Source organism: Ursus maritimus, unplaced genomic scaffold (genome assembly GCF_017311325.1).
Source record: "Ursus maritimus isolate PB19 unplaced genomic scaffold, ASM1731132v1 scaffold_4, whole genome shotgun sequence".
NCBI classification, from domain to species: Eukaryota; Metazoa; Chordata; class Mammalia; order Carnivora; family Ursidae; genus Ursus; species Ursus maritimus.
The window spans coordinates 31,532,908-31,553,613 of NW_024426552.1; the positions used below are offsets into that span (position 1 = coordinate 31,532,908).

General features: G+C 36.0%; 1 non-coding gene across 1 annotated transcript; it reads right to left on the reverse strand.

Annotated features, from left to right (window-relative positions):
• Positions 1-246: 246 nt before the first annotated feature.
• LOC121100563 lies at positions 247-408 on the reverse strand. The gene has a single exon (XR_005832320.1). It is a non-coding gene; the product is annotated as a U1 spliceosomal RNA (small nuclear RNA).
• Positions 409-20,706: the final 20,298 nt, after the last annotated feature.

Consider the following 20,706-nt stretch of genomic DNA (forward strand, 5'->3'; position numbering starts at 1 on the left):
ATACCAACAACACTGGAGAAAAGAATAAATCCTGCCAAGACAAAATAAAACACACGAGGTAGACACTACTGTATGTCACAAAGAAAGACCAGAATCTTGGAAAGAAGACAAAATGTCATCGTCATTAGCGCAGCGCAGTTACCCTGCAAAGTTACCCCCCTGAAAACGTCTACATGCAAAAACAGGGCCAAGCCTAACTTGCAAATACCTGGCAGCAAATTAGCATTTGTGAATGACAAGTATCAGGGGAAAAATGCAAACGCAGTGTCTCACTACCACAGTCATGCCTCTGAGTTTCCCACATTTGGGGAGAATCTAGGGGGCGGCACAGGCAGAGTGCCACAGAGAAGCCTCGTCCTGGAAAAAAACGCCCTGGTGATCACGGTTATCTCTCTCCCAGGCAAGTATATTTTTTTCCTTTTTAATGCAATGTTGTTCTGATTAAAGTGTTCCTTAATCAGAGTTGATGTTTCATGTTATATAAAGGGCATCGATAACAATGCAATCGAGCAATGAAATAGAGAAGCCTCAATATGGTGCCCTTGCTCAGACCTCAATTTGGGGCTTGACCAGAATATTCATTATAGTCAATGCAAATTCTAATTCCAAAATAGGCTGATGGTTCCTCTCTCACAGAGGTGTGGTCTGCTTTAATAAGTAGGCTAGGGCAAAGGAAAAGGCAAATAAAAACAACAATCAGTGGTTTCGCCTAGCTGTTGAAATGTAGAAATTCTGTTTAAACAAAACAAAACTCATCGGATGCAAACATAAAATTTTAGTGGAAATGGATCATCAGTTGATTCTTTTTTACATACTGCTTTCCTTAAAGAACAGATCTTTTACCCTTTGGGAAATCTTTTGCCTTGGAAAAAGTGGCTTTTCGGAAACCTATCTGTTGTTCCACCCATTCTTTTATTCATTCACAGCGCAAATACTTGAGTTTCATTGCATTCGCTATGGGGAAGATTTGGTACCGGCCTCACGCAGATGACAGTGTATATACATTTTACTCAAATGTATATACTCAAATGTATATACATTACTCAAATGTATATACATTGAAGAGTATATTAGGATTTACCTGTGACTGCCAACTGATGTTTGCTCTATAACATACTACATACTACTCGGTTATTAAAGTTAGTTTTGGAACTCTTCAGAAACCCGATATGTAAAGCAGAGGACAATGGAATTATGTTTACTAAAGCAGGGTCCTGGAATCATATGCTCCCGTATTTCCATTAGGTACCTGGCACAAGCTTTTCAATCATTTGAGGAGAATTTAATAAAAGGATGAGAATTTTTCAAAAGGATGAGAAGAATAGGGTAAGGGAAACAAAAAGAGAATCCATTTCCTTGGGGCTGTTCCCACACTGGACCAGATGTTGTCAGGGAGGAAGTAGCTATTGGGACCCAAAATGGACAAGTGTACATGGGGGTCTTTGGTGGAGGGTCAACGGCAGCCCAAAATGACCCTGTGTAGGGATGCGTAGCAATAGATACATTTATGTTTTCTATTCTTAAAGGCAAAGAATAAATTTCTGATTCTCTGGAAGATTCGGTGTTCTTTACTTTTTTTGTGTTCATAAAACAGCACTTGATTTTAGCCTAAGCATTCCTTCATTCTTTGAGAGTTGGTAATTACAGTTTTTATCTTCGGGAGTTTAGCCATCCTGACAAGTAGGAAAGCTAGTCATGGCCTGAAGAAGGATGTGGTGTGGGTGTGAGTACCGAGGTGGGACGAGCAGAGTTGGGTAGCTGGTAGATTCAGGACTCTAATTAATAACTGATATTCTCTGGGCTTCTTTGCTGGTCTCCCTGTCTTGCATTCTCATCTCTTCCTCATACTAAGTGTGGCTGAGGAGACCCAGGTGGCTGTGCTCACGCTCCCTTACGCTCTGCCCCAGTTCCAAGTCACCAGGGAATGCCGGCCTTGATAGCGGCCAGTGTCTCTGCGGCTGCCTCAGGCCAGCGAACACCAACTGAGCTGTTCACCTGGTGAGCTGCCTCCAGCTGTTTCTCTTTTATGGGTTAGTGCTATTTCCCTATGCTTTACTTTTTACTTTTCCTCTTATTTTAATATTATTTCACCTACTTATCTGCATGCCAGAGTTCTTCCTTTTTCTTTTAAAGATTTTAAAAATTTATTTAACAGAGAGAGAGAGTACAAGCAGGGGGAGCAGCAGGCAGAGGGAGAGCGAGAAGCAGGCTCCCTGCTGAGCAGAGAGCCCAATGTGGGACTTAATCCCAGGACCCTGGCATCATCACCTGAGTGGAAGGCAGATGTTTAACCGACTGAGCCACCCAGGCGCCCCCAGAGTTCTTTCTCATACTCAATTCTGAACATATTTATTGCTAGAAAATTCTCAGAATTTCCCAGCATCTCGTATTTTCATGGTGTGTTTAATTGTCTGCATCCCCTAACGCACTGAGAGCCTCCTCAGTCTCTTTTTATTCAACACTCAGCATAACGGCAGGACCTAATTACATGCTTGGCACGATAATAAACAGATTATTTAAAAAATCTGAATCTTGAAGATTTTCTTCCTATGAATATGTGCTATAGGGTAACCTAGTTATGCTCTCCCTAGATGGATGTATAATATTGGAAAAAGCAATTCTGGAAAATGGGAAAAATAATTGTGGAAAAATAGTTTCTCCTATATTTGTGTTTCTGGAGTGTTAGTCATGTTCGCTGTCTTATTACACAGAGGCTAAAAGATACGGGTTTATTTTACATGCCTAAAATCATCTTTAGACATTTTTGGGTTTCATTCTGGCTGCCTAGCTCTCTAATGAAGCATCATGTTTCTTAGCACAATTATTGAATAGAAATTTATTGAGGTCTTGCTTCAGGCTGAAGATCTGGATTCTGGAAATGATCCATAACCTCCCCAGCACCACCCGGATATAGAGATTTAAGTTCAAGTAGGTCGGGACGGAAGGGCTCATTCCACGCAACGACTCCTGAAAAATGTGTGAAAAATAGAGGGAATTTCTCCAGGTTCAAACAATACCTACATGTTTGAAGGTGTCTTAGGGCAGCCCAAGTTTTTCATATTACTGACAGACACACACGTGTGAAGGAACATCCATTTCTTAAGGACATTATACATTTAAATAGGTATGTTTCAAAAATATATTCATGTAACTAACACCATTGATATTTTTCCTCCTGCTAGAGTTGCCTGTGTTATGCAGTATCATCTACTCCCATATGTGCACACGTACACTCTCAGAAATCATTTATCCTTAAATAAAGATCAACATTAATTTAAACTAACTGTTTGCCTACAACTAGGAGGCAGCTTATGGACTAGGAAAACGTTTGATTATGCAATCACTTTTTTTTCAATAAATACTGGCTTGGTGCTGCTGCTTTAATGAGCGCTCTATGACTTATCCTCAAATGTAGATGCCCAGTGTTCGTAATTTGAACTGGTATATACTAATTCTTCCAGATGCACACCCCCCCGAGCCCTCAGTTGTATTTCTATTCTAACACAATATCCTGATATAATTATTTGCTTACATGTTTGACTACATTCAAAACTGTGAGCTTCTCAATGCAAACAGGCGACCTATTTATTGTTGAATGTATAGTAACTAAGGAAAATAACAGGCAATCAACATATATTTGTAGAATAAATGTATAAATGAATGAATGAATACATACATAAATGAATGGAACAATAGACTAGACTTGAGCGAGTAAATTGATTTTAGATATTCAATTCTTTGAAAAGGATTTCAAGCTATCCATTGTCTTAAATGTATATATATTATTAAATAACAAAAATTCAACCAGGTAAATTTTAAAGATTTAATTGACTTTCTTAATCGATTCATGAATCAGGCAACATCCCATCTAGCATGTAAAGAGGAACTGCAAAGGGTTACAGAGAAAGAAAGGCTTTTGAAGGTAAAAAGGGAATGGGAAAACATATTAGCAAAGGATCCATTGTTTTAGGCAAGATTGCCCTCCCAACAAGGGTGAAAGAAGCCATCAGTAATTTCCTAGTGCTGACCTGGAAATTCCTATGTGGACTGGCTAACGGTTCCATTTTGGGGGACTTTTAACTGTAGTTAGGGTAGGTACTAAGTCTCGGTTTACTGACTTGGGGCCTTAACCTAAGTAATGCCGCTTTGGTCCTTTGGTTTTCTTTTAAAAGTACAAACATACATTAATATATGTCTATTTGTTCACATGGACACATGCACCTACACACACACACACACACACACACACACACACACACACACACACACAATCTGAATTCCTATAACGTGCCAGACATTGGGCTTAGTGCTTTATGTACAAGTTTATTGAACGTCACTTTACATATGAGAGAAGTGGCCCAGAGAGATCAGGAACTTACATCAAGTCACTCAGATAAAAAGTGACTTGCAAACTATGATTGCTTGATTTCAAGGCTTATTACTTTTTCCTACAGAATGATTCAAAAGTTTGATATTCTCCACTAATATTATATGCTGATAAATAAAAATGCTCTGTAAAAATAGGTGTGTACAATCTTAACTCCCAGAAGATTTTGAAAGTCCAAAATCAATCAAATATAAAGAAACGTGTCTGTAGTTGAGAATGAGAAGCAACCTTAATATGATAAATCTTCCTAGAAACAATAGAGAAATTATAAAAAGAATTGAGACAACAGAGACATCATTTATTTTTATGAGGAAAATGCTGAATCAAGGGCTTTGTAACAGCTATTGAAGAGAAAGAAAACATCCGTAGCTAGGCTTTTTGTTTTCAAGTGCCATGTGACATTTGCTTTTGAGTAAGGACGAATTGAGTTGTAGTTTTGGGTTGTATCATCAATTATTAGTTGAGCACCTATATGTACTGGAATCTTCACTATGTGCTGGAATACAGCAATAAAGTAAAAACTCAATGTCTTTGTCCTAAGAGATTTTAGATTTATCAGTAAAGACATACATTAAATAAATGCCTGCACAAATATTGTGATGAATATTATAATATGAAAAAATATATATCTTTAGCATTATAAGACATAAAAGTGGGAGAAATAATATAGTCCAGGGATCAGGAAAAATCATTCAGGGGAGAAAATATTTAAGCTGAAATTGTAGGAGCTTCTACCAGTCGCAAGTTATTCAATATCAGCCTAAGAGAGTCTCTGCTTTAAAAGAGCTTCAGTGAAATTGATTGCTTTTTATGTGTCCATACTTGAAGCAGAAAGGAGAAATCTTCCTCCTGCTCTATCCCCATTTTCATGGATATCCTCTATTTGTCTGTCTTTCTGTCTATCTATCAATCTACCTACCTACTTATCTACCCATCTACTCATTAACAAAGAGAGAGAGAGAGGGTGAGGGACAGAGGAAGGAAGGAAGGAAGTGAGGGAGGGAGGAAGGAAGGGAAAGAGTTGTAGAGGTGGCAGATGGACTCAATAAGAAAGGAAGACGACAATAAAGCAGGCCAGTGGGATATGTGTCACTGAAAAATGAAGCCTTGACTCTTGCCTCATGTCATACAGATATACAGATGTGTCTGGTCTTTTTGTCCATGTTATCATTACAGCTACACACACACACACACACACACACACACACACACTTGTTTCCAAGATCAAACAATGCTTTTTCCCCCTATTATCTACTATAGTTTAACTAAGGTAAGGCAGTATGAGAGTCTGCAGTTCAAGTAAATTTAAATGATCATACTTTTGATTCATTTCATTTTAATTCCCAGAGAACAGCCTCCTACATATTCAATTTATATTTACATACAGTTTTGTAAAGCACCCCTGTGAATCAAGAACTTAATCCCCTTTTTAAATAAAATGGCAGCATTGGTAGAACCAGCACTCTATCTGTCTTCAGTGTCTAAGATCCACACGAGGCGAGCCTGACGATCCCAGGGAAGGAGACATGAATGCAGCCCAGTCCCACATAACATGCAGTTGAGCCTGTGCTATAAGCTCTTCACCGTTTCAGACAGAGGATTTTTTTCATTTGCAGATGTGAACTATGCTTTTCAGGAAAACCATTTTCCTTTTGGTATGATCAGCAGTGTTCATCACGAATCCATAGACTCCGAGGCTGAATATAAGTTACAGATTTAATTGTTGTAACGGTTTTTTGTGCTTATGTTTGCCAACACTATGATCTCTTTGTATCTTCAGCTCATTGACAGTTTTGTTGGCACATCATCAGCACGAGGGAATTTTCATCACAATCATTTCATACATTGATAAAATTTCTAAACATAGCTCTATTGATCATGTGAGCAAAACCCGTAGGAAACAGAGAAGATGGGATTTCTAAAGTGATGTATTTGAAATATAGACAGAGAATGAAGACTTTTATCTTTCTTAAACATTTTCACCATCTGAACACAGACTTAAATCTTATGTAATGGCATAAAAATTCTCCTCTAAATAATTTATGAAAAAAGATCCTATGTAAGTACAGACTTTGAATGTATACGTGATATGAGAAGCAATCTATTATTCATTCTTCTTGCAATTCTATTATATAGAAAAAGAGGTGATTATGTTAGAAAAGGAAACAAAAACATATGAAAAAAGGAGTGAAAACAAATTAAGGTTGTCAATGCTGCTAAACTAGCCTTGGGTTCCTCCCGTCTCATTGTCTATGGTCAAGCCTATGTCAGACTGTCATCAGCACCAGTGGATGGATTCCCATGGACTGCTGACAAACAGCGCTGCTCTCAGTCTTTCCTTACTTTTACTCCTCTTGTGTTTATTTTGGGAACTATTATACAGACATTGTCTTATGTTATTCTCCTACTAAAGACTACTACTGAACACTTAACTATTAAATTAGAAATATATCAGATGGTTAAGCCCACTGTTAGTACTTAGTGGTGTTGTGAATTTATTTCCTTATATGGTTTTTCCTGAGAAGCTGTTTCTCACTGCTCCATACATGTTTTGCTTATTTTTTTTTTTATTATGCTCCATCTGCAGTGTCTTTCCCATTTTCTCTTATTGTTAAGGTAAATATATGCATTTTCCTTTTTCTGATTCAACAGTTACTGAAACAAAATGTATGATGCTGATGGCTGGAATACAGACTAGGATTTCTACTTCAATACCAGCACAGTGCTTATGTATGTTGCAGGTACAGTGAAAATTAAGTACATTGTTTAAGTACATAGCAAATTCAAGACATTCATTTTTTTCATTCATGTCTCCACTTTCAGTAAATAATAATTGGACCGTACTGCTGGACAATGTATGGGATCCGATTTAAGGTTCTTAATGGGTTGAATTTGACGCTTAATTTGAAAACAAATTTGGCTTATTGACTAACACACATCAAAATGGTCCATTGTAAAATGGACCCATATATAACCTTTAGCTCATTTCTACTGCTACATATATTGAATTCAATTAGGCCATCAAGAAGGAACTGTTGTGTGCCAAGTTTTGTAATTAGTATATACATTGAGTTTGGTTATAGGGGAGGACAGATCTGTTAAAGAAAGTGACATTAAAAAATAGAAAGAGGAAAAGACAAGAAAGGGAAGGAAAGGAAAGGAAAGAAAAGAAAAGAGAAAAGAAGAGAAAAGAAAAGAAAGTAAAAGAAAAAAGAAAAGAAAGATGAAACCATTTGGTCCATGCTTTGAAGTACTTAAGATCTATTTAATTATCTAAGTGTGAGCCAGGTAAGTGCTGGGCCATATGATTAAATGGATGTAGGCAGTTTTCCAGTGCTTCCCAGATTGTCTACAGAGACTTGAACAAAGTGAATGATCAACATAGTCCAGCGAATAAACTTCAGAGAGGCCCAGAGCCAGAGCCTTTCTACGGCGGCAGAGTCATGCCAGCACTCAAGAGTACACTTTGGGCAATTCTCTGCTGGGTCACATTTACATATTCTTCTGATGTTCTCTTCTTGAAGAGTCATCCAGGATACCAGAAAAAAAAATTACAAGTTGATATTTTATCCAGTTTTAGAACATATGTATGGATGGCATTGCACTGGAAATCTAGAGAAAGTAAATGCTCTTAGTTTTTCTTTTGAGGTATCATGAAGTACTTGGGTTATAAATCAGTCATTGACAGAAGTATAATGTTTGAATTAATAAATATAATTGATAAAAACATTTAAAGGACATATTTTTGATGGACCTCCCAAACGTTTTGCTTCAGAATGGAATAGTGGGAACGTATCAACTTTGAAGACATACAAATACATATTCAGATATTAACTCATCATTTAATTTGGGGATTAATTAATCAGATTGGTTAATCTCTTTGGTACTAATTTACTCTATCAGCAGAATTCAAATCTTATTACTTGCTTCTTTGAGTTGTTCTGTGAATTGAATAATGTAACATTTGTACCATTCGTGACTCATTGAATTCAAGGCTTAAACCGTGGTAGGTGCTAAAGGAATGGTGGTTGATTGATGATTATGATGATAAAGATGTTGAAGAATAAGATGCCAATTATTAAAAGATGATAAAGCCTGACAGTGAAGATAGTCAATAAATATTATTATAATTTCTTTTGAGAATATCATATTTGACTTAATGCAGGATTATGAAGTGTAAATAGAAGCCACAATGGGTCAATTTCAGAAGTGTAGTGAGTAGATTTTAAATTCACACAATGGGGGCGCCTGGGTGGCACAGTGGTTAAGCGTCTGCCTTCGGCTCAGGGCGTGATCCTGGCATTATGGGATCCAGCCCCACATCAGGCTCCTCCGCTAGGAGCCTGCTTCTTCCTCTCCCACTCCCTCTGCTTGTGTTCCCTCTCTTGCTGGCTGTCTCTATCTCTGTCAAATAAATAAATAAAACCTTTAAAAAAAAATTCACACAATGAAATAATAATTTTTTAGAAAGATTTTATTTATTTACTGAAAGAGAGGGAGAAAGAGAGAGGGCAAGCACAGGCAAGTGGGGGGAGGAGTAGAGGAAGAGGCAGAGGGAGAGAAAACCCAAGCTAACTCCCCTCTGAGTGTGGAGCTCCATCCCAAGACCCTGACTGAGATCATGACCTGAACTGAAATCAAGAGTCTTACCTTTAACCTGCTGAGCCACCCAGGTGCCCCCACACAATGAAATAATATTATGGGGGAGAAATTACATATTAACATTTGAATTTCATTGAAAATAAATACCAGTCAAGTGGTGGGCTGAAAGAAAAAGAGAGAGAGGAGGAGGGATGGAAGATGGAGGGAGGGAGAGGGAGACCCAGTAACTGGAAAAAGGAGACATAAAATAGGCAATAATATGCAGAATAGCTGCTAAATTGATTTAAGGAATTCCTCTAAACAACATTTTACTTTTGGTTTAGTAGCTTTTTAGTGAACTAGAAATTCGTCCTGTGGAAAAAGCATCAGTAATCACTTGATTATGTAGAAGAAAAAATATAGAAAATTATAGTGATAATTTGGAATATGTAATTGAGCTATCTTAAAAAGTCTTGGTGACATTTAATGATTAGCAAAATAGACTTAAACCACTTGACATGAACTCTCAATATTGCCTTCAGAAGAACATCTTCATTTTTTCTCATCTTCTAAGCTTTATGGCTCTTTGAAGAAATGTTAGCTTTAATATATAAAGTTATCGTTAAGACAGGTTTGTTGTATCGTAAGAGTAAGCTTCCCTGAAGGAAATGCCACAGATCATATGACATGATATTGAAGAGCTTATTTCCTGAAAGTCTGGCAAGAACTTCTAAGAAATGTGTGCCCTCCTCTTAACTAAACCAAGAGAGAGTGCTTGTTCTAATGTAGAAAATAAGTCGGACCCATATTTTGCACAGTGGAAATAAGTAAGGATTTTTTTAACTGTTTTTAGAATTGAAGTAATTTTTAAAGTACCATTTTTTGTAGACTTATAGAATTCTTCTGTAAAAAACCTGAACTATAAAACCTTCAGGGGATGCCTGGGTGGCTCAGTCATTAAACATCCAACTCTCGATTTTGGCTCAGGTCATGATCTCAGGGTCCTAGATGGAGCCCCGCGTCACGATCTGTGGCGAGCATGCCGCCTGCTTAAGATTTTCTCTCTCCCTCTCGGTCTGCCCCTCCTCCCCACTTGCAGACATGCGTGTGCGCATGTGGGTGCTTTATCTCTCTAATAAACAAACAAACTTCAGAAGGTAGAAGTTTTAAAAATATCTCTTAACATATTTTTATACTTTATAAGGAAAAGACATTCTTCAGCTTTACGTTTTAGTGATGTGAAAGTTGGTTATATGGCATCTCTCCCCCCCCAAACACACACACAACCTGTTATCTGTGCATACATGATACTACTATGTGATATTAGTATAAATATTATACTACTATATTAAAATATATGCATGTGCGTGTGTTTTTAAATTTTTCTTTGCCACAGCAATCTCAAGAATAATCCACTAAATTGCATTTCCTACTTCTGATAAGAATATTCATTAGTAGTTCTGTTATTTATTAAAATGATAAGTTATAAAATTATTTAAATAGTATAGAAAGGATATTGTTTTAGATGTGAAGAAATGAAATTTGATTTGGGTGATCTTTTTAAAAGTTATCGCTTTCCTTTAAAAATGCTTTTTGGGTCATAATTTGATAATACAAATTAGGAAATGACATCCTTACTTAATAGGAAAATTATCAGAAGGGAACAAAATTATCTATGTTTAAAAGCCTTAAGAATAACTTAAAGTTAATATACAAGGTTTTTCAGAATAAATTTTCTTCGGTGAACATTTGAAATATTTAACGAACTAGAAGAGTATTTTTAAATGTTGAATAATGCAACCTGTTGGGATGAACTTAGTTTTCGGGTTTTTGATATCTGAGTTCCCTTTTATAAATGAATATAAATGTGATAATGATTGTTTTTATTGCCCCAATTCAACTGAATTTTTTCTTATATTTTTTCTTGTATTTATATTTCATATATATAATGTGATAAAATAGAATTTTGTTAATATTGTTAACACTATTTGAGGACCCACTGTTTATAAGATATTGTCTTAGGAATAGAAAAGATTAAAAAAGATACCAGGCTTAAGGCATTAAAGGGTGTATGTTTTCAATAGAACAGTGTAAGATGTAATAACTGAAATGTGCATGTTGCTTTGTGGGAACTCAGTAACTATTTAATCTTTCCTCAGCATTTTGTTATGTATTCTACTTCAGAAATCTGAGACCATTTTGCTTTTCACCATTTCTATAGTATTCAATACTAATCGGTTCATGATAAATAATCTTACATTTTTTTGGCTCTTTGCAATATTGGTGGTGAAGCCTGGATTAATATAAAAATAATTGAAGTCTAGGGACGCCTGTGTGGCTCAGTCAGTTAAGCATCTGACTCTTGGTTTCAGCTCAGGTCATGATCTCAGTTTGGGAGATGGAGCCCGGCATCGGGTTGTGTGCTCAATGTGGAGTCTGTCTCAGATTCTTTCTCTCTGCTCCTCCCCACTTGCGTGCACACACACACTCTCTCTCTCTCAAATAAATAAAATAGAATACATTTTTAAAAGATTTTATTTATTTATTTGAGAGAGGAAGACAGTGTGTGTGAGTGGGGCTGAGGCAGAGGGAGAGGGAAAGAATCTCAAGCAGATTCCCCGCTGTGCATGGAGCCTGATGCGTGGTTTCATCTCATGACCTTGAGATCATGACCTGAGCCAAAGTCAAGCATCAGACACTTAACCAACTGAGCCACCCAGGCGTTCCTACATATAATATTTACATAATGTATACTTACTCTATTAAGGGAGATATTTTCATCCATATGTTTGTCTCAATTTATTTTAAAATTACACAATTAAACATTTTAACAAAAGTGGTACTATTTTGATAACAATATAATTAATTTAAAATGAGAACATTGGAACAAATGGGTCAAAATCAAAACACAGTAAATAACCTATGTGTTAAACCATTATTTTTTAAATCTCGATTAAATAATACCAATGTCATTATCTGACACAATGTTTTCATTCTGTTTGTTGTTAATGTATTTTTTTTGGCATTTCTATAAAGTTTTTCTTAGTTTCATTCAGTAAGCATAAATGTATTGCATGCAAATACGTAAAGTATCACACAGACATTGGGTAATAGGATAATAATTAAACTACAACCTTGTTATGAAGGAGTCCACAACGTAATAGGAGCAATTGTCAACATACAGGCCACTGAACTACTACATGGAACAATATAAAGCATACAGTGGAAGAATTTCCGAAGAGACAAATCAATAAGGTGGAGGAGGCATTTAAAATGAGTAGTAAAGGATACATACAAATTAATAAGGAGAAAGAACAGTGTTGGGGAGAGGAGACTGAGCAATGAGGGCCAGTAACACGTCTGCAGATCCAGAATAAAGGGGAAGAGGACACTGGAATTAGAATTGTGCTCAAATTAAACGAATGTTTAAGTGAAGGCCATTTTGTATCATCCTTGGCCGTTTATCCTGAAAAGACTGCAGAACGTCCCAGAGATTGCAAAAAGGAAGTGACAACCAAATCTGCATGTTCTAGAAAAGTTTATTACTGCTGGGTAAGAAACATGGTGAGCATTCGTACATGTCAACATACCATGTTAGCAGCATTTGAATTCTTTGTAGGAAGTACATCTTGCTTGTTGATGTTTTGGAATAGAGAAAAAAATATTGTCCTGCATTGTAGTGTTTTCTACACCCTAGTAGAAAATAAGCTTCCTAAGGATGGGGACGGTAACTTTTATTCCACGCAGAGTATTTTACATAATAAGATATTAACGACCAGGCTTTGAATTCACCGACTGCTTCCCCCTTGGTCAGGTTTGTTACGGTGCACGCCAGATTACACGGAATTCAGTTTTAACGGGAAATAGATTCTTCTTTGTGGATGCTGCTGCTCTTTCCCCTCAGCAACAATCCGTTTCACTGACTTCTATTTTGGCCTTTAAAAGGAAAAAAAACTAAAAAAAAAAAACATTAATTATAGGCATCTCAGTAAGATAAGAAGATGAATTGACTTTTCTGTGTCTACCTACCAGTATCTCAGTGGTAAAATAAAGTATTTTCCCTGCTCTCTTTTAAAGGGGATTATTTTGTAGAAGTTCAATGCTACCAAGAAATTGGTAGTGTTTATTGCTTGTCTCTAATGGAAATTACATTTTATGGGGAATTGAGATTGATTATCCTTATCTTGACAAGTGAAGATTGAGGGCGTATACTACGGAATAGGAATAGCGTACAGTCTTGACAGCGGAGAGGAAATGTTAACACCTTAGTTACTAGGTGTTTAGGACCAGGATAACAGAAGGGTCTACTTGATGCAACCATTTCTAATTTTAAAATTAATAGTATTTAAGATCTATCTAGTGAACTATTATGCTTTTACTGATTTGTTTACCTCAAAACAACAAAAGGTCTTGCTTTATTGATTAAAAGATATGTTTTGTCTCAATTTTACTTCTATATCGAGGATAATAAGGGAAGAAGTAGGACAAACACAGCATAGAATTAGGTTGCAATTATTGTGAGAAACTTAATCGTGTGTTTTCCTAACATCAGATGTAAGAAAATATGAAGTAATTCATCATAATGCTGTCCTTGTAAAATATATCTCTCAACCCTCACCCTCACACTATGTTCCTAGAAATTAATAATAAAAAGAATACATTTTCTAATAATATAAAATATTATCTTAGCAATATAATTATTATAAGATATAAATTTCAGGCCTAATTATATTATAATTTAGTTGTATCTATAAAATCACTATGGACATATTGAGCTATCTAGATCCCTTGTATTATGTTCATTGTCCTAACACCAATGACTTAAAAAATGATTTAAAATAACCAAGACCCAGTTATATAGAAATCAATTCTGGAGATGCAATGTACAGCGTGGTGACTAGAGGTAATAATGCTGTGCTGAATATTTGGAAGTTGCCAAGAGAGTAGATCTTAAAAGTTCTCATCACAAGGAAAAAAGACAACTATATATGAGGTGATAGATGATAACTAAACCTATTGTGGTAATAATTTCATAATATATACAAATGTATATGATATCAAATCATTACATTGTACACATTAATATAATGTTAATGTCAATTATATCTTAATAAAACCGAAAACATTTTGTAAAAAATAATGGAGACCTAAGAATTTTATCTCACTCCTAATTTGGAAGCCAAATTTTAAAAATTGCATGAGATTATATAAATACATATATGATGACACAGCTGCTGAATCTCATTATATAATCTCATTATTTCAATGTCAAGACACCTAGGGATTAAATATCATAGAACTTCAGAGAATATTAATTGAATATAATTTTGATTGGACTGGTGTATAGATCTTATGACCTAGAGGCACAGAGAAAGGCTCACCTTTCTGAAGATATTTTAATACTGTCACTTGATATTTCACTGCTCAAGAGTGATTTTTTTGAATTCTAAAAAGTATATACAGCTAGATCATAAATACCCTCAAAGGAAGAAATCCCATCATTTTACAACCCCATGTAATATCTTTATTATTATTATTTAGTTATCGGCTTGCACTCCAACTGACAACTAGTATCTAGCACATAGCATGTTTTGACACAGAGGAGAGCAGTGAGCTTGAAGCATGAAACCATTGCCCAAAGAAGGTTCTCCTGGTTAAGCACTGTGCACCCAAAATGTAGCAAGGAAGAGCTATCCACCCGGGGGAAATGAGAACAGGGGTCAATGAGGTAGGTCAGGAGAGCTGTAGGAGCAGAGAAGGACAGTGATTACCTGGGCTTATTTCATGATTTTTGCCTAAGGCAGGGCTCGACCTCAAGTAGCAGTAAGTATGTTCCCATCATTGTTGCACTAGCAGTAATCTATAATATTCAGTTAATTTGCTTCGCCTACTGAACAAGACGAGTTCCTTAGTTGTCATTGTAAATATAATACCTGAACATGTAGGGTCATAGAGAAAACTGAACCTGTGGGAAATCGTTTGGCTTAATAGCATTTTATCTGGAAGATCAATGTACAAATCTCTTTGAATTTAAATTATTGACCATCTTTATGTTATTAAATATTTATACATCATCTGAAGGGGAAGATTTACTGACCATTTAGACAATTGGAACCAGAGATAATTTCATTATACAATATGATATACATTAGATTTTTAAAAAGACTTTTATGTGAAATAGATACATATTTCTGAATTAGAAAAAATTATATTTGTTACTATTTTACTATGCAATGGAAGTTTGAAGTCCAGTTTATTTAGAAGTTAATTATTGAATAATATATGAACTAACATGAAGTTTTCGATATTAAAAAGGAACAAAAATGTTCTTTGTCTTTCAAGAAACTGAAAGAGAATTTGTCACAACACTATTATTTTTTAATTGCAGTCCGTAAACAACTTTAAGTTTTAATGTTTATGACATATTTTAATAGATCAGCATACTTTGTAATTGTGGGTTTTATATTTGTATATTGTGTTAGGAAATCGCGAAACTAGATTTTGTATGTAATACATGGAATTTTTTAAGGCTAACTTAGCACAAATATTACTTCAGACTTCACATGTCCATTGAATGTACTCAATAAACATTTGTTGAATGAAAGCATGTCTAATTCCTAGTCGAAAATATTTCATCTTGGTGTTATTTCGCATGAATGATCAGTGCTGAATAACAACATTAAAGCACTAACATTAGAATTACATAACAGAAAGGCAGGATGTGATTTCTCCAGGATCCTCAGAGTTTATGGGATTAGGGCATTTTATCCTTCATTTGAGTTACCATCTCAGAGTCTGATTACTCCTTACTTTCATTTATGAATCTGAATAAATATAGCACTGACCCTGTAGCTATTGCATATTCGACTTTATCCATCACCACTGCTAATGATTATTTGGCTCTGAGGATTAAGTATATCCCCTTCAGTATGCCCGTTCCCGTACTTTGTGAATGCATTAGCCCCTTTGACCTTCCCTAACTGATCAGGACACAGTTGTAAATTGCAGATTGGGAGCAATTTTTTATTTCTTTGATGTTTTCAAAACGACTGAATCATTTCACGCTGAGTGTTAAAGTAACTGGAGGTAAAGAATATTTCAAGATACGTGAAGGAAAAGGTGTGAGATGGATAATTAATTACGTTTTTTGTTACTAATGGATCGTGTTTGCCCCTGCATCCGTTCTGTCCTAAAAAAAAAAATTGTCCACTATAAGATTCTTGGAATTTTCAATACAAATAGCAAATAAGGTTTGTAGTAGAAGTCACATGTTATACTATAAATCACTATACATAAATGGTACCAATCTAATGGCTAATCGTTTTTCATGTAGAAAGTTACAATGAAATTAAACAAGCAAAGGCGATACGTAAACTGCTGTATTTACAGCATCTAGTGAAGAACAACTAAAAAACTTGGTGAAGCAGATCCAAATAGAGATTCCAGTTCATCTTCTTTGGGTCAGTTGGGGGAGCTTATTTAATCTTTAAACTTCAGTGTCTTCTGTATAATGAAATCAGTCCTGCAAGCCTCGGTAATTGTCAGCAGAAGTAAACCACACGGTACACACAAAAGCACCTGCACAGTGCCTGGAACATAGTAGGTGCTAGTGGAACGGCTGCTCTTTCCTTTTCTCTTTTCCAGTCTTTATCTAGTGAGTCCAAATAATGTCACTATTTTAAGTCTATCTTTAGATGTGTCATTTTGTATGTTTTTTTTCCCTTCTTTCATTGGGAAACGAGCGTTTACATTGACATTAGAGTGAATACATACTCTTATCCTTGAGCGTGGATTCTGAGAGATTTCAAAAGAATTGCAACACTTGCTTAGCTGTTGTAATAGATTCAAAAACTGCCATTGTAAAAAGAGTTGTGAGATGCTGACCTATAAAACTCAAACTCTAAGTTTCCTTGGTTCTTTTTATTTTTGCATCCTCCCCCAGATCTTGGGAGCTGTATTTATTTACCACAGCAATATCCTCAGAAACCTGATTTAAACGCACTCCCTGCAGAAGCTTTCCCTGAATACACAAGCCTTACTATAACTGCTCCATTTCTCTGCGTTTTATTAGTAATTATGTTAAATCCCCAAATAAAGTATCATATAGTTTTGAACATGACAATTTGTTTTTTCCTAACTTGGATAAAGGTTGGGATGTTGTTTAGTTTCTTTTACATGTTAAGAAAGGGTTTGTTAAGTAAATTAAGGATCAGAGTGGATATTTTTGTGGTTGAAGGTGTATTTGAATCGTAAAAGAAAAATATGTTTTAAGTATCTTTAAAAGTTTTAGAATCAGTTTGAAAATAATTGTATGTTAATTAGATAAAATATCTGTACATAAATGTAATTTCATCTATTAGACAACTCTACTTGCCTACATAGTTTTGGATATTATAACAATTGGACAGAGTAAAGCTGTGTTCTTTATAAGTATCTTTTTCTTTATAAGTATCTCTTATTTAAGCATTTCATTACTATTGACAATATGTATTCAAATTGCTCCTATTGGTATATTTCACAGTATTAAGTTCTTCCAGATAGACATTTTCTTGTTTAATTGAACTGTTTTTGGTCTTGTAAAGATTTTGATACTTTTAGAAAATATATGTTCAGTACCTTAAAAAAAAAACAGCCCTGGAAACTCATTTAAGAAGAAAACTCATTTCCCTTCATTGACATCTTTGTTTCTGTCCTAGTCCCATGGTCTCTCAGCACATAGGCTCAAATATTGTTGACTAACCGATTCAGAACAGCATTTCCATATATTTTTGCATGATTGTTCCTCATTAGTTGGGTAACATAAAAATCATCTCAGTGCTTGTCCCCATTTTCTAACAATGCTTTTAAATGTACATTGGTTATGGATTTGTCCTTATATAAGGAAATATTATCTTTGGGAAACTGATGATGGTTTCATGTAACTTGAGTTAGAAATTGCTAAAAGTTTAAAGGAAAGAGACTTTATAGCCATTCCAAGTGAAGAAGAGGATATTTTCGTGGCACCTCAAATTATTTATTGTCCTCAGATTTTAAATCATTTAAAAATGGTAATGGTTCACTATTATTACGTCTCAATGAATGTTAATTATTTCATGGGTATCGAAACAATATCACATAGCTATTTCAATTAAATTGTGCATAAAGAAAGTGAAATCTAATGTGCATCCTAAAAATAAAGCTTGACCCTTGGCCTCAAGGTCAACATTCCCTTTTCTCCTTCACTCTGCCTGTACTATCCGTGTTCTTATGTGTGCACTTCTATTTTACTGTCAATAATGTGCATTGTGTAGTCAAATGTATCCACTCAATTTCTTAAAATACTCAAGCTTGACTCGATTTTATTTTCTTAGTCATAAATTAGGTCATATTTCTTTATAGATCTTCAGTAAGTTTTCTAAGAAGCCTATTCAGTTTATAAAGTGCTATGCATTCTCAAAATCTATTCTCAAAATCTGTCACATCTGCGTGTATCATTTGTCCTTCATGCACACTCCTGATTAAATAGACTTGTGCCTGTTGTACCTGTCCAAAAGAGAATTTGCTTCATTTGTTTATAGCCATTTCTCATAGTTCGTAAACAAACTAGTAAAAGTAGAAAAATTGAAGTAGTAGTTACAACGATGAGAAGTAGTTCTATAACTAAACATTTATTAAAGTTTTGTTTTGGGTAGCTTATTATTCTCACTTGGATCTTTGATGGCTTGGTCAGAAAACAAAATCTTATAATCAAAGGAAATATTTGGCATCAGAGAGTACAAAATGTCAAATCATGCCTTAAAATCTTATCATTCTAATCTATTGCGTAAGTATTAGAATTCTTTATTCTTTCCCATTTTCCAAGTCAAACTTACATAATAAACCTCTGTTCAAACTGGGCAAGTGGGAAATGGTCATTCTGTTTGTAAATGTAAATCTCAGTGCTTTCTTTGGATATGTAAGTTATTCATTATTTCCCCCATTTAGTTCTCAACTTTGAATATCAGCTAAATTTTTTCACCTAGCAGATATAAACAATTCATGTCTAGGAGAATAAAATGAACATCTTAAGTCTGAGCAACAATTATATATTCTAGTTATGAATTTATTTATCAGAAAGTAAACTTGATAGTTTCTCCCTCTCTCTCTCTCTCTCTCTCTATATATATATGTATTTAGTGGAACAACACAAAATAATCTTCATCTAATATTTCACTTCTGATTTGTAGACACAATCATCCATGCACCCAATCACGTACAATAGGTTTAGATACCGGAGGAACGGTTCTTATTTTTTTCTATCTCCCCTATCTTCCTTACCACCAATAGAAAGTCAGAGAGTGAGCCCTAAACGCTTTAGAAATATCCTCTTCATTCTATGTCTACCTACGTAATTTGGTCCAGGACATCATGTACATTTATTGCAGCTATTATAGCTGCCTTCCAAATTCTCTCTGTGCTTCCAATTTCTTCTCATCCCACATCAGTCTTTAATTTTTCATCAAGCAAATTTTCTAATTTTTCTTCAAAAAAGCACATATTGTTAAAATGTCTATACTACCCAAAGCAATCTACATTTTTAAAGCAAGTCCTATCAAAATACCACCAACCTTTTTCACAGAGCTAGCACAAATAATCCTAAAATTTGTATGGAACCATAAAAGACCCCAAATGGTCAGAGTAATCTTGAAAAAGAAAAGCAAAGCTGGAGGCATCACAATTTCAGATTTCAAGTTTTATTACAAAACAAAACTGTAGTGATCAAGACAGTATGGTACTAGGAATGAGAGAGTTTCAGGTCCAAGATGGTGGAGGAGTAGGAGACCTTAGTTTTGTCAGGTCCCAGGAATTCAGCTAGATAGCTATTAAGTCATTCTGAACACCTGTGAACTCAACAGGAGATCTAAGAAAAGAACAGCTGCAACTCTACAAATAGAAAAGCGACCACTTTCTGCAAGGTAGGAGGTGTGGAGAAGTGATTCTGAGGCGACATATAGGAAGATAAACTGCAGGGGGAGGGAGCCTCCATCAGCTGGCTACCAGGTGATGCAGCAGCGGAGCACAAAATCAGAACTTTTAGAAGTCTGCTCCAGCAAAGGACATCCTGGCCTGAAAGGTGCTTGGGTAGTGAAGTGGAATGGAATCCTAGGTGAGACAGTGTGGTCTCAGGATCCTCAGGAAGGATGGGGGGGGTGGTGCATGAGCGCGACAGAGTTCCCAGGCATCAGCATGGGGAAGCCAGCTGCAATCAGCAAGCCCGGGATTGGCCTCTCAGCTAGGTGTTGCCATAAACCATGAACCATGGCATGGTCAGGTGACTGCTCTCTAAGCAGTGGCTCAGCAAGCAGCAGAACCGAGGTGACACACCCCTCCCTCCTCTGGGAGGAGCAGCACAGGTGTGTGCCGCAGTAGGCCGCAGGGTTTGGAGACTCGAAATGGGGTTGTGTGCCTGAGATAGAAATGCTTAGTCTCACTGGGTGAGCACCAAGTGTGGACAGAGACCAGGAAGACAGGAGTGATTGACTGCATTTCCCTGAGGGCTTACTTAGGAGGAGGGTCCCTGAGCTCTTGGCTCTGGTGCCAGAGACTGGGAGGCCGCCATTTTCATTCTCATCCTCTAAGGCTGCGCAGAAAGCCTTCAGGGAATAAAAGCCACATAGGGCAAACCCGAGCAGCTTACTTAACCTGGCCCCCTGGCAAGGGCGGAGCAACTCCACCTGGGGCAAAGTCACTTGAGAATCAGCGCAACAGGCCCCTCCCCC